This window comes from Ochotona princeps, chromosome 5 (assembly GCF_030435755.1).
Source record: "Ochotona princeps isolate mOchPri1 chromosome 5, mOchPri1.hap1, whole genome shotgun sequence".
In the NCBI taxonomy this organism is placed as follows: Eukaryota; Metazoa; Chordata; class Mammalia; order Lagomorpha; family Ochotonidae; genus Ochotona; species Ochotona princeps.
Genome location: NC_080836.1, coordinates 63,576,874 through 63,592,238, shown reverse-complemented (window position 1 = coordinate 63,592,238; position 15,365 = coordinate 63,576,874). Strand labels below are relative to the sequence as shown.

Genomic DNA, 15,365 nt, shown 5'->3' with positions numbered 1-15,365 from the left:
AGCAGTCTTGAGGATATGATAGAAAATTGGACAGCTACATTAGGAATATCTCACTCAATCAAAAGCCCCAACATAACATCAGCAACAATTTATAACGTTATGGAATTAATTGACATAGTATTGAGTAACCAATATGTTAAAAAATGCAAGTTATTAACCACATCCTGTGACTACTTCATTGACATTTCAATTTTAATTTCTATACAACCGAGTTCTATACATCTTAAAATGGCTATAGATACTCTGCTGGCTCTACCTTCAGACCAGAGATGGTCTCCCCAACAAGCTGTTGAACTTATCTGGACAATAAGATGCTGGACTCATTTATGCTTAGTATATACTTGCAATGAAACAATCTCAACTGAACTTGAACTGTGGTTATGCAACAAGGTGGAGGAATCCACCAAGGAGGGAGGGTTTGGGGATGGGTGGGGGGAATCCCAGTGCCTATAAAACTGTGTCACATAATGCAATGTAATTAATAAAAAAAAAAGTAAAAAAAAAAAAAAAAGAAAAGAAAAGAAAGTCTATTGGGAGCCCAGAAAAAAAAAAAAAAGGAACATCTCACTCAGAGCTTAAAAACGAAATTTAGGAATTGGTTTCCAGAAATAAAGAATTAAAAATACATATGAATATGTCTAAATAAAAATCAAGGGTTAAATTAGTTAATATCGTTATATTTGTTTGCAATTTATTTATTGTAATTTAAAAAATTATTTTCTTATTGAAAAGTCAGAATTACTGAGAGAAGGAGAAACAGAAAGAAGGATCTGTCATCCTGTGGTTGGCTGCAATGTTGACACTAAGCCAATCTAAGCCAGCAGCCAGGAGCAGGTTCCCAAGGCTTTGGGCCATCCTCCATTGCTTTCCCAGGTCACAGGCAGCGAACTGTGTGGGGAATGTAGCAGCTGGGACATGAGCCGATGCCTATATAGAATCTCAGTGCATGCAAGGTGAGGCGAGGTTTTAGCCACTAGACTATTGCACCGGGCCCTTTCTGATGTTGATTTTGATTTTGTACTGTGACTTTTCATTTAAAGGGATGCATAGTAACTGTGTAATGGAGACTATCATATCCAGATGTGAGGATACAATGAAGTGTGCATCTCTAATTCCAGAATAAAGATGGATTCCCAATGAAACAGTTTACTATATCTTAATAATAGGATGCTGGACTCTCTGCCATCATCCATGCCTGCAATGGTGGACATATGACTGTGTGTGAACAACTGTTCTGTAGTGATGATGTTGGGGATCTCAGAGAGGGGAGGAGGGGATAAGGGAAATCTCAGGGCCTATGGAACTGTATCATAAAATGATAATAATTAAAAAGTTAAAAAAATTAAAATTTAACTGAAATACAATGAAATGCTGTGATATAGTAATAAAAATGTAATTCCATATATATGCAGTGGGATTATAACTTGTTAAGGTCACTAAATAACAATGATACCGGTAGTACATTTCACTATTCACCAGCTAACTAATTGCCCCTGAAATTCCTGTAGAGAATTCAACAGGAATGCCTAATGAGTTGTTTCAGGAATGGCTGGGAAAGGCCATCAATAGTAGGTGCTAGTTCAATTTTACATAGAGTAGGCTTCATCTTAGCTGTCTGGAGCTATCCTGAGCAATTCTTTGTTCTTTATTCGTTCCCAGATTTTTTTCTAATGAATCAGTACTCTGCTTTTCAGAGCATCTTTTTAGAGAAAATACTTTTCCTGTCATTGATGATGCTTTAAGTACTCATGTTTTAAAGAAAGTAAAGTCTACTTTGTGAGAAATTCACTGCCTTTTGCTTAAAAACTGTATTTTCAGGCCCAGAGAATGCACATTCATTGTAGAATGATAATGCATACTGATGGTCATAGAATACATAAATTATAACTAGACTTTGATAATGTTGGAATAGTTTCCAAGACTCGCTTTCTTCAACTTGCATCTCTCAGAACTACAACACTCATATTCTGCTGTGACTAAACCTTGTGTTAACCTTTTCACAATGCCTATTTCATTTCCACCACCACCATGCATGATTTAAATATTAAAAAAAGTGAAGATTACTTTAAATTTCAGATTTTGATAAACTATGTAAAATATTCTTGTGTCTTAAAAATAATGTATACTTCTTCTTCTTGCCCTGTTCATATTCCTTCATGCTAATTAGACCAAGATTTTCAATACTAATGCTCTTCTCTTGTTTATTATTACTACTATGAGTTTCCTGATTGTTATTTTATGTTTTTCATTGTTTTCAAAATATGCCTTCTAAAAGATTACCTTTCTTTTGCTACCCTTATCTATTTTTTTTTAATTAACGGGTTGACATTCTCTGCTTTTATTGCTCTATTTAAATATTCTTGCTTTTTATTCTTATTTCCTCCTTGGTATTAAGCTGTAGTAGATTATATGTTAAAATTGCAGGTGTCTGTGTATTACAATTTATTTTTTCCCCACTGAGTACTTTTTTTTCTGTGAAGAATGAAGGGAGTGCATAAAGTACAAGTAGTGCATGGAAGGAAAGCAGAGAAATCACACGTGGAAGGACACAGTTCCAGTTGTTCTGAACAAAATCCCTGAGGAAGGCAGCTTTTGGTTGTCTGGGTTTTTAAATAGGCTGTACTGGGGAGTTCCTGTGATTGGTCCAAGACAGGGTCTTTTGATTGGGTAATTAGGTGAAAGTTTCAATTCATATGCAGCAGAGACAACAAAAAACACATGAAACTATCCCTAATGATGCATAAAATTATTGCTACTTAGATCAGTTGAGCAGCAATGAAAAACTGATTACAAGGACCAGCACAAAACATCAACTTGGTTCTCAGAAGTCAGTTGTTTATCTTTTCTCACATCCATGAAGGTTTACCTCCAGATGGTAAGGGGTGTGGCACACTGGTCTCATCTGTCAAATTGGGGATCTATTTCTCCATCCATTGCCCCTCTGGTGAGTTTGCTCTGATAGCCATTTAAGAGAAGGAATTATAGTCACTCTGTGTACTTCAGGCTGTAGAGGACCAGCAGGTTGGAAATACAAGCCAGGATTTCTGTTCCAGGGATCTCACCTGGGGTACTCAGGAGAGACTACTTGGTAGTTTCAGTTGTAGGACCATCTGGAGTTGGATAGCCTGTAGATGAAAATAAATAAGCATACAAGAAATTAAGAGAAGATTGTCATGAACATGCCAGTAAAAGGAATATGTTTAAGTCCTCACTATGTTGCATATAGTCAAAGGGTTAAGGCCAAGTAAAATCTAACCATGGCACTTCATTCTTAGTGGAGGTAAGCAGGTGAACAATAAGATGAAAATGACCAGCACTCTAAGCAGAAAGCTTGTTTCCAAAATAACTGTAGTTTGATGATGAGATTGAAGGATGATGGGATTGAAAGATGGTACCTGCGCAGGAGTGTTCACAACAAATTTAATTATGTTTTCTAAGGAGGAATTGAGCCTTTGATCACTTACCAGTAGTATTCATTTTACTTGTAGTTGTTGAAGTCATGTTTCAATTGAATTTAATGTTGGCTTAAAATGTGAGATCTTTACTAGGGAATGGTGGATCTAGGAATCCAGTACAGATATTTTATTTTATTTTATTTTAAGATTTATTTATTATTTTTATTACAAAGTCAGATATACAGAGAGACAGAGAGGAAGATCTTCCGTCCGATGATTCACTCCCCAAGTGAGCCGAAACGGGCCGGTGCTGCGCCTATCCGATGCCGGGAACCAGGAACCTCCATCAGGTCTCCCACGCGGGTGCAGTGTCCCAAAGCATTGGGATGTCCTCAACTGCTTTCCCAGGCTACAAGCAGGGAGCTGGATGGGAAGTGGAGCTGCCTGGATTAGAACCAGTGCCCATATGGGATCCTGGGTCGTTCAAGGCGAGGACTTTAGCTGCTAGGTCACGCCACCAGGCCCAGAATCCAGTACAGATATTTTTTTAACAGTGAGAAAATAAAGAATCACAGTATAGAGTCCCTCCCAACCTTCCTCTAAAGAGGGAGAGTAAGTTGGAAGGGACTTGACAGCACTGAGTCTCCTGGAGTATAATTAGGTTGGTGGCTTTCTAATCCCCAATGTTTTGTCTCTTGATGTCTTGAATAGCCTGTTGGAAGTTGAAAGGTGCTGTGATATATCTTATCATGTAAGAAGTCTTTGTACATTAATAGATCATTAGTGATGAGTGAATGATGGTGCAACATTTCAAAAGAACTGAATTTTAACTTTGAGAGGATAGTCCCCAAATTCAATAATGCTCTGGGCAAGGGATAGATCCAGAGAATATGAGTTTCCTGGGATAGTTTCTGGAGTTGTCTTTTGATGGTATTATCAATCTTTTCAATCTTTTCTGAGCTTTGCTATTGCTTTCTCAAATCTCCATTCGAGGTGAATATTGTAGAAAGTAGATGTGGAATTTTTTTTTTTCATCTGCTCCACTAAAGGAGATATCCAGACATGTTAAGGATTCCTATAGTCAGGGATATTGAAAAGCTAAATGAAGACATTATAATATGCTGTTCTGCTCTACAGGATGACTTGATACAAAACTGTTTGTAACTTATTGCTCCACCATCTGCTATGTACCTATGCCATTATCTGCACAGTTGGTAAGTTAAGATATATCTCAGTAGCACAACCTCTTATATTGTGATTTTGAGAAGGTGAAAAGGGAGAGCAGCTTACCCTTGCCAACACATTATAGCTTTTATGTATACATTGTAGCTATTTCTGCTGTAAGAAATGAATTAACTGACAAATAAGATATTCAAAGGGCCTGGGTAGTATAGTATCAACATGGTACAGAGATTAAACTATGAAGAGCTAATATTTCTAAAGATTAGAGGCAATTACTTTCTATTGAAAGATAATTTGAAGTAAAAGGTATTGCTTTGTCAGAAATTTGTGATCTCATGTTATTTTGCTAGTCTGAAGACTTTTAAGAATTTTTGCTGTATCTTCAAACCCTCATGTCTCTATTATATTATACTTTTTCTGTCTCAAAGAGATTGATATTTTAATTTTTATGTTTTCTATCATTTTGAATTCCTGGTGATAATAGCACAAAATGAGAGTCTTTGCTTCATGACAAAATTATAGAATTTCTTTTGTACAAGAGTCCATAGTAAAATGTGATTAAATTAATGTGTAGACTGGCTGACACTTATATGGGGGAGCCTAATATTGAGACACAAAACAGTGAAATAATAAAGGCTTAAACTATATAAATTATTGAAAGATTAATGTGGTAAGTTAGATTCTGCCAAGTCCTAGTTCAAATTAACTGGAAGATTTGTTGGATATTCTGTGAAAAAAAAAAAAAGAGTAGGTGAAACAGTGAGTTAAAACACACATGGTTCGTTTTCTCAAGATTTGTTAAAGGAGGCATAGTAATTAAATAACCAGCATCAAATGTATTACCAGTGCTTGAGGACGCTACATTGAAATAAAGTCACAAATTTAAAATTTAAGGTTATGAGTATCTCAGAGGAAACAGTTTTAGACTGAGGGTATCTTGTAGGGGTGAATCACTAAATGAAATGCATGTTACGCAGTGAAGGCTGGTTTAAGTGGAATGTAATCTACCAAATGAAGCAGGTAATGTTTGTGTTGTATCAACAATCTTCTCCCTTCGCTTTGTGGGAACAGAACTAGAACACACTTCTAATCTCCCTGAAGTAGGAGTGCCAATGCCATTGTTTCCGTCTATGAAGTATAAATAGAAACTCTGTGTGCCATTCTGAGCTGGTACTTTCAAAGAAGAGGCTCTTGGAATTCTTAATAACTTAATAAGAAGCTCTTAATTTTTATTTTTTCTATATCTTTTATCCTGAGAAGCCATATTAGCTACTAAGACATATTGAACCTGGAAAGTTGAAGATGATTCCAGTCCTGTATTATGTATTGTAGCCTCCATGCAAATAGCAGTGAATTGTGGCTACAAATTAATTACATGCTTTTAAATGACATGTACAGCTGAAAATTTCATGTCACAAGGTAGAATGATGAACAGTTTTGGGGGCTGCAGTTAGGTAGCTCTTGGGTAAATCCAATTGTTAATTTGAGTTTGAATGTCAGATTTCTCATTACTTATGAAACTGACACATTTAGTATATTAAATATGTTAAATGCTGGTTATTTTGGCTCAACACTCTTAAATTTCCATTGTTGTTTAGGCGTATTCATGTTATTTCTGTATTTATAGCGATGCCTCTAACAGTTCTGTGAGAATTCACGTTATCCAGATCTTAATGCTTTTTGGCCCACCAATACTCATCTGAAAATTATTAAAGATTCATTATGTGAAGAAACATTATAGCATTAAGCATTAGGAGCTCTATCACTTAAATTCAAGAAGTTACTCCTATTTTTTACTAGATTGTATCTACAATTGATTTAATTCCTTAAATATAATGAAAGTACAATAATTTAAGTAAAAGTAATACAATAATATATAATTTTACTCCTCTTCTCCTGCTCAGAGTTTTCAGGAATCAGATATTAACTCATGAGTTGCATCTGCAATATTTCTGCACCTCTGTTGGAAAAATGATTTTGATGGCTACATCATATTTTTCTTTTGCATGTCTGTCCCAGGAGCCTGACAGCTTGGATTCAGTACATTACATTACCTTTCACCCATTGTTCCTTTTCTTTCTGATAAGTCTCTCTCTCTCACTCTATTTCTCTCTTTAAAGGTTATTTTTATTTTTTATTTGAAAGGCAATCACAAAGGGAAGGAGAGAAAGAGTCAGAGAGGAAAACATCTTGTATCTGCTGTTTCACTCAGATGGATGCAGCAGGTCAAATGCTGCAAATGCTTCAACGAGGGAGCTTCATAGAGGAGGTCAAATCCAGGAGCTCCCATATGGTTGTAGAGTCCAAGCATTTAGGCCATCTTCTCCTGCTTTTTCAGGCACATTAGCTTGCACCTGGATTGCAACTAAAGAAGTTGGTGTTTGAAGTGGTACCCATGTCAGATGCCAGATCACCAGCAATGGCATGCCACAATGTGGCATGGGGTTATACAACAATGCTGGCCCCTCTGAAGTGATTCTTAATAGTAGTATTATTCTTACCAAAATAGTGTCTGAGATTAATTGATTTCCCTACGCACTCAATATTCTTTCCATTGTTCTTTCAACTGTAACATTTGTGCAGCTGATCTATATTTATTGATTGTTTCAAGACATGATTCTTAACTATTTTAACTAAAATATCTCCAAGTTACCTCACTACTAATTTAGTACTCTTTCTTTATCTTATTTTCAATATAACATATTAATATATTTAACTATTTTACAAGAGATTGTATGCTTATTTGTTCAGATCTTATTTTTCCCTTAGAGAAAAAAGCTTCTAAAGAATAAATGTTATGTCTTTTCCTCCTGTGGTATGGAGGCATTAGCAAGTGAAGCAATTTTTATTACCTTGGAATGTACTTAGTAAAATTTTTAAAATATTTAATGAAATAAAACTCTAGTTTCATTATTAAAAATGTTTCCAAAATGTGCATTAAGTTAAGGAAGTTAAACAAAGCATTAGTTTGGTCCCACAGGGAAACTAATACTGAATTTGGCATCATACAGGCCAAAAAAGGTCCTTGTGACCCTCAGACCTAACAGCTAACAGGTTCTGGCAAGATCAGCACCACCAACAACCTAGCTATATAGGACACCTTGTGTCCCCCTAATCCTTGGAGCTGCTCAAACTGGAAGTGGGAGAGAGGTTGTAAGGACAATGGTGCAGCCTCAGTACAGTATCACAGCACGTGGAGAGTGGTGAACCAGGAACTGGGACTATGGAGACCATGGTGAAAGTCTAACATAAGAACCCAGTCTTGGAACTTGCTGGAGGGAGAACTATTGTATACTATAGTATAATACAGGGAAACTCAGTGGGGGGATGATGGGGCTTGCAGAAGCAATAAGGGAAATCCCAGGGCCTATAGAATTATATCATAAAATGATGATGATGATAATAATAATAATAATAATGAAGTAAAAATTTAAAAACAAAACATCAATGTTGAAATAATTTAAAATGTGAATGCAATACAATAAAATGCGGAATAGATGAACATATAGACACCAATTGTATTGCTTCTAGAGATGCATAATGTGTAGTCAAAGAAATTTATTGTAATCTGTGATCAAAGAAAATACTTGCACCTTCACCCTTGAAACTTCACAAATCACATTTCCTCAGAATAAATATTACATATAGATTTTTCACACCTATTTTATTATTTTTTTCTGTGTTACATTTTGCTTTCCTGCTTTTTGTGTGATCTTCACTGACAGTGGCGGAGTAGGGGAGAGAAGGGGAAAAAGAAATCTCATTACTGGCAGGCAGGTAAAAATCCTGGTCCTTACTTGTTGTTTCTGTCATTATCTCAATGAGGTTGCTTGAGCACATAAACAGAGCCTCCTTGGGCTTCCCACTCAGCCTTTGTGGGTGTGGGTGTGGGTAGAGTTCTGTTTACAGTAGTTGGCTATTATCTTAACATTTTTCTTAAAATTATGTTATGGTACAGTTCCACCGGCTCTGAAAATCCCCTTCCTCCCTTTCTAAGACTCTCCCCCCACTGATTTTCCCTGTGTAATTACAATAGTATAGTCCTTCACAAATAGTGTATCATTCCAAAGTGTTTCATTCTGCTCTTTAAGCTTATTCTGACATTGTAGGTAGGGACAATGTAGAGAGTCCATCATCCTATTGCCAAGATACATGTAACAGTTTCATTGAGAGTCCCTCTTTGATTTGGAGGTAGAGATGGCAGTTTCAGTGGGAGTCCTTCTTTAATTTGGAGGTGGAGATTATTTGGAGTAGATAATAAATTCCTTGGTGCTGTATTTCAGGAGACAGTTTCTCCAATCTGTGTAGATTGAGAGTTAGCAAAAGCATGTGGAATACAAGACTTGGACTCTGAAGCCTGTGTAGCTACACATTCAACTAAAAGAAAACAAACAAAATTACCTGTACACATTAGTTTGAGTCATAATCAAACATAACCTGTACTGATTTCTAAAGCACTTTAATTTTTTAAGAACTGGCATGTTAAGAGCTTAGTTCTTCTCAAGCAAGAGAGAAGTAATTACATGGCAAACATCTAAAATACTTCATGTTCTTAAATTATGATATTCAGTGCTTGTAAATATCAATAATGAGTAGGAAAAGTTACAAAAATCTGCAAGTTCGTCTTTTGTGTGAGTGGAAAATTTCCTTGTTCGTACTTTTTTTGTTTGCTTATAAAGATAACTTTCACTGGGCTTGCTGATTCAAGTTTTTTTTTTTTTTTTAAGGTTGATTTTTTTTTTTTTTGATTGGAAAGTCAAATTTACAAAGAGGAAGAGAAGATCTTCCATGCGTGGATTCACTCCCAAGTGGCCACAATGGCTGGAACTGTGCTGAATGTGAAGCCAAAAGCCTGGAGCCTCCTCTGGGTCTCCCACATGGGTGCAGTGTCTCAAGACTTTGGGCTGTCCTAGACTGCTTTCCCAGGGCACAAGCAGGAGCTGGATGGGAAGTGGGGCAGCAAGGATTAGAGCCAGTGCTCACGTGGGATCCCAGCGAGTTCAAGGCAAGGACTTTAGGCACCAGGCTACTGTGCCAGGCATGATTCAAACTTTTTAAAAATATGTTTAATATTATACAAAATAATCTCCTTTACCCTTTACACAAAACAATATACACATTTTGGGCCGCAGCTGCTGCTTGTAAAAACATTGAATTTGGGGGTTGTGGGTGGGGTTTCATGAAACTTTCATTCAAATGACAATTGTCTATTATTGCTAGTTGTGTTGTCTTGCACAAATCATATCATTCCTTTGTGGATTTTCTTTTCTTCTCTTAGAAAATAGGCTAAGATTTCACAGAGTTAAACATAGAGTGGAATATGAAGATCTAAAATATTTGCAAGCATAAAATATTTTTCTTAATGCAGGTATTCAGTAACAGTTAAAATGAACTATTTAGTAGATTTATTTGTCAACTAGAAAGCAGATTCACCTCCAAAATTCCTCCTATTTTTCATTGAAGATTTAAGATATTTATTAAAGCTGTTTTGATTCCACTTTTCTTTATGAATTTAAACATGTTTCTCAAGGAAGAAACCAGTATTAAGCTGTTTTAGCATGTCAACAACAAGCTCAGAGTTAAATAGGAAAGTTTTAATTCTAGAAGGTTATAGATCCATTTGCTGAAGGAAAAATGAGTTTCCTTTCTTTATATGGAGACATATAAACGAGGTTATAAAGAACTCAAAATGAGAGAATAGCATAAGCAACTGGCATGATCAAGAAATAAAAATTATATATATATATATATATATAGTCTCACTAGATGCTTTTAAAAGAGCATTTCTCCAAAGTTGAGTGCTTAAGGTCAAGGATGGGAGAAAGTTCATGAGTCTAGGAAAAATGGAGATGTCTGACTTGTGTTTAAGTTATCAAAATTTTTTAAGATTTATTTATTTTGATTGGAAAGGCAGATATGCAGAGAGGAGAAGAGACAGAGAGGAGGATATTTCCTCTGATGGTTCACTCCCCAGGCAGCCACAACGGCTGGGGCTGAGCCACTCTGAAGCCAGGAGTCTCTTCCAGGTCTCCCATGCGAGTGCAGGTTCCAAAGCTTTGAGCCATTCTCATCTGCTTTCCCAGGCCACAAGCAGGGAGCTGGATGGGAAGTGGAGCCACCAGGATTAGAACTGGCACCCATATGGTATCCTGGCACGTTCAAGGTGAAGACTTCAACCGTTATGCTGTCGCGCCGGGCCCAAGTTGTCAAATTTTGATTAGTATCTGCTCAAATACAAGAGCAACAAGCAAAATATTAAATTGTATTATTATTATTTCCCACATGATTAACTACTTATCACTTGCACTTTTCCTTGTGAAATGGTTAATATATAAAAGATATGAGTCATAAGCAAATGGGCAGTTATGGATAACTTATTTAAGCAAGTGCCAGCTATTTATATGGTTCCATGAGGCATAGAGCAAAATAGTTCAATGAACATAGTGCTCAACACACTAGAAAACACACTGAATAACACATGTAACTTAGAATTATTAGCCTTTATACTTTATTATTTAGTAGTTAGTAATGAAAATATTTACATACAAGGCTCAATAATCTTTTGCTCTTAGTCACCCAATCAAGGAAGACATTTGTGAGATCAAATAAACAACAAAAGGCATTTAAGATAGATAATTTAAGTGAATGGAAAAGTATTAAAAATAAACATTATGGACAAAAAATAGAGTATATCGACAGAGTGTGAAAAAATTGAAAACTGAAAATAATTTTTGACTTACATTCTTATACAAAAATTTTTTTTATAAATAATTAGAGGCAAGAAAGTACTAGGTAAGTCTTCAGAAGGGAGAAGTTAAAGATATGTGAATAGTCAAAATCAAAGCAACAATGACTTAAAAATGTATGATTGCTCAATCATATGTATACTTAGAATAAACGACACTCACAGTTTTAAATTTCCATCTTTTTTTTTAAGGTGTCTTGCAGTTCAGCTATAGTGTTTCATGTGTTCATAATGGGAAATCATTGGTAATTTACACCATACTGTTTTTCCAGACTATGTTCTTTTAACTGTGATTTTGACTTCATGATATTTTCAATCTGTTATGAGTTTATCAGAGAGCAGTGCCCTTACAAGTGGAGGAGCACATGTGTTTCAAAATTTTGCTTCTGGAAGCAGAGCAAAATATAACAAATTTAAAAATTGTTATGTTCTCACAGATGTGATTCAGTAGATGCTGCATACTAAATTTTGTATCCCCAAATTTGTAGGTCATAAAACTCACTTTCAATGTGACTTTTATTTACAGATAGTGTGTTCACCAAATAATTAAATTTAAGTGAGGTCATGAGTTCTGTTAATCTGATGGACTTATGAAAAGAGCAAGAACAAAAGGAGTGCATTTCAGAGAAAAACCTGTGAGGACACAATAAGATTGCATTTGTCTGCAACTCCAAAAGAAGGCTCAGCAGAAGAAAAAACCAGTTGGCACATTGAACTTGGACTTCCAGCGTCCAAAATTGGGAGAAAATAAATTTCTGTTGATGAAGTCACCCAGTTGTGTTGTTTTGGTATCTGGAGTTAACTAACCCACAGGAGTTTGCATGGAGGATAAACAAAGCCATGGAAACATGCTTGATTCTGAACACCAAAAAGGGAAGAAAGTTAGCAACACAACAAAAGCATAAAATTGAAAATCAGTTTATCAAAGGAGGAAAAATAGGCAATTTTGCCTACCTGCTACCAGAGCTGTCGTCAGTGTTTCTAGCAAGGGCCCTAACTAACGCCACGTTCAAATATACATCAAAAAGACAGACTGCTGGCAGAATAAGCATGATTTTAAAAAATGAAAAATAAAAAAGTAAAGTACAGTGAATTATACTTAGTATGGTATAGAATAGTAAATGAAGAATTTTTAAGGACAATGAATTACAATATTTATTGTTCATTTTGCTATGAAGTATCTTTGCTTTTCTTTACTCGGTTATATTGCTTCACATTCAAGGTTAACCTTTAGTTATATTGTATAATTACATCTAGAAAAGTGTTGATTACCTGTGTGTGTCATTTAAAAAACATTATCTGAGAGGTGCCAAATACAGAAATATAATTACAACATTGGAACCAGAGATGATCATGAGAAGACATTTCCCTTAAAAAATTTGGAGACATGTACAGAGAGCGTTAGTTTCTTTTGCTGTAGTCCTTTCTGAAGACCTTTACCTTGGCATTAATCAAATTCCTCAGAAATTCTTCATGCATCTGTTGTCCCACTGGAGTCCAGACTACATCACCATAGAAACCCAAACTTTTGAAGCTAAAATAATACCCTGAGTCTAACAGGTGCTTAAAGAGCAACAACTACACTACACCAATGAAGGCCCTAATATTCCTGTTATAGGCAAAGGGGAGACTTAATAGGCTCAGTATAACTCGGTGTATTTAAAAGACCTACCTAATAGAATTAGACTTTAGGAGGGGTGTCAGTATTTATATTATATTGAAGAAATTGTCAAAACCCCCAGTTTTACTGATAGGCAGTGTGATTAACAACAAAGGACATTTTATTTTGGTTTATGAGATGGTTTTTAAACATTGATTCTACCATCTCTAGATTGTTAACTCTTTTGCCTGAATGAAAACATTTGATTTAATCAATCTTGTTCATATGGTTATGAAAATATGTGCAAAATAAGTTAGTGTTCAACTAGTGTACATTGATAGAATATTTTTGTGAAAATCAAATGATATTACAACAGTAGACAAATTTTGCTTACTTTTATTTCAGGAGCCAGTTGTGCCATAATGTAGATACTTTTTATTTATGCTTGAAAAGAATTCTTGCTGAAGAACTAGAAATAAATTTTATTTTTATTTGAAGAACTCAACATTTTTGCCAAGGGCAGAAAGCCAAATCATTTAGGCAAGCAGGAATGATTCAGCTGTGCTTTCTGGGCTGTACTTGGTGGGGTTGTACATTCCAGGAGAGCACAGTAACCTTGAATTCAGCAGAAATGCTCTGAAGTGCCATTTTCAAGACTTCATGAAAGCAGCTATTGATAAAAGCAGATAAGATGGGGAAAGTTGGTTTCCTAAAAAACAAACAAAACCAACAATAACAACAGCAACAAAAACCCTCCTACTTGCTATGGGGATAGTAGCTACATCTAATGTGCTTGTGTGGTTTCTTAATTTGTCTGAAAACAGATCACAAAATGAGAAAGAAAAAAAACCTTTTCAAGAAAAAGACTAATTCAGATTAGTAGTCCAAGCAAAGTAATTTATTTATGAAGTGTGAAGGTCCTACCCAGAACCTATGTTTTGTTTGTCTCACTCTATTTGGTGTTTGAAAGGTCTTATAACATAATGTCTACAGTAAACAAATAGTGAAAATTCCAGCACTGTATTTTTTGTTTTGTTTTGTTTCTATTGTGTACATATAATTGGATACTCTTCAGTTAGTCTACCTGAGTAAGTCAGTATGGATTGGTGTGTGTGTGTGTTTTCCTGTTTTAACTTTTTTGAAAACCAAGTTGAATTAAAATAAAGCTCTCCTCAGGTGTATGCTGTCTTCAATTTCTGTACAAGCTAGGCATGCTATGTCTACCCCGAGTTTAAGTCTATCTTTAGAAAAAAAGCAAGGTCTCATATGAATGAACTTAAGCCTGTTGAATCTGTTTTTGACTTTAACTTGCTTGGAGGAGGGGACTGGCATTATGTCAAAGCAGGATAGACCACCTATTGTAACACAGGAAACCTGTACTGGAGTGCTGGTTTGCATAAGGGCTGCTGTGCTTCTTATTTAGCATTCTGCTAATGTGCCAGCGAAGGCAATTGAGCAATGCCCACCTTATTCTTGTTGGAGACCAGGAAGAAGTTCTTAGCTCCTAGTTTCAACCTGGCTGGCTGTTGAAGCCATCTGGAGGAGGGTGAACAGTGGCTGAAAGAAGCCCTCTGTCTCTCTCTCTCTTTGTTTAACTGTTCTTCCTTTCAAATAAACAAATAAGAACATATTATTTATTTTAATTTTATTAGTTATTTTTTCTGTTTTCCATTAATTACTTCCATAAATTTCAAGTAGAAAGTGATAGAAGATATAATCAGGATGGATTGCTTCTTTAACACTGTTAATATTTGGATGCTTTTTTTTTTTTGGTAAATTTGGCTTTTATGTAGAATTGCCTATCTGCATGCTTTTATACATCATTTCTATTAGAACTTTTTCAATACTTTGTAATACCTGTTATGTGAGTAATGAAATACATATGTGTATATAGTGCATACAAGCTTAGAATTATTTCAAACATCACTATTTATCCATAAAGCCTTTGAAATTCTTTATATTTAAATGGTTACATTGCTTTTCTCATATTGACATCATATCATCTTAAATTAAGGCAGACATGTGGTATCTAACCTTTTGGGATTGGCTCATTTCCCTTAGCATTATGGTTTACAGTTGGGCCCATTTGGCCACAAAGAACTGCATTTTTTTTTTTTAATAGCCGAGTAGTATTTCATGGAGTAAATGAACCTCAAACAGCCTATCTCACATGCAATAAGATATTGTGAAGTAACCAATGAACCAACAATCAATGTAAGTCAGACTGCTTATGATCTACTTTCAAAGAACTGTAAAGCCTAATATACTTTTAATACCCTGTGTTATCCCATAGTGGGGAGGGAGAGCAGAGATATCTTTCATCTCCCTAGAATGTGTAAGGAAGACGCGAAATATAACTTACCAGGATCATAGCTGGTAACTCATAGACAACATATTCGAATCAGCATTAGACAATAGTTAAATTACAAAGACATATAAGGGG

The 15,365-nt window shown here is 35.5% G+C and overlaps 1 long non-coding RNA gene across 2 annotated transcripts in view; it reads left to right on the top strand.

Moving 5' to 3' along the window:
* The window catches only part of LOC131480383 (uncharacterized), a 62,836-nt gene extending 49,188 nt beyond the window's left edge, over positions 1 to 13,648 (top strand). For both annotated transcript variants that reach the window (XR_009245474.1, XR_009245475.1), the window contains exon 3: positions 13,328 to 13,648. This is a non-coding gene — a long non-coding RNA (uncharacterized LOC131480383). The remainder of the gene's footprint in view (positions 1 to 13,327) is intronic.
* Positions 13,649 to 15,365: the final 1,717 nt, after the last annotated feature.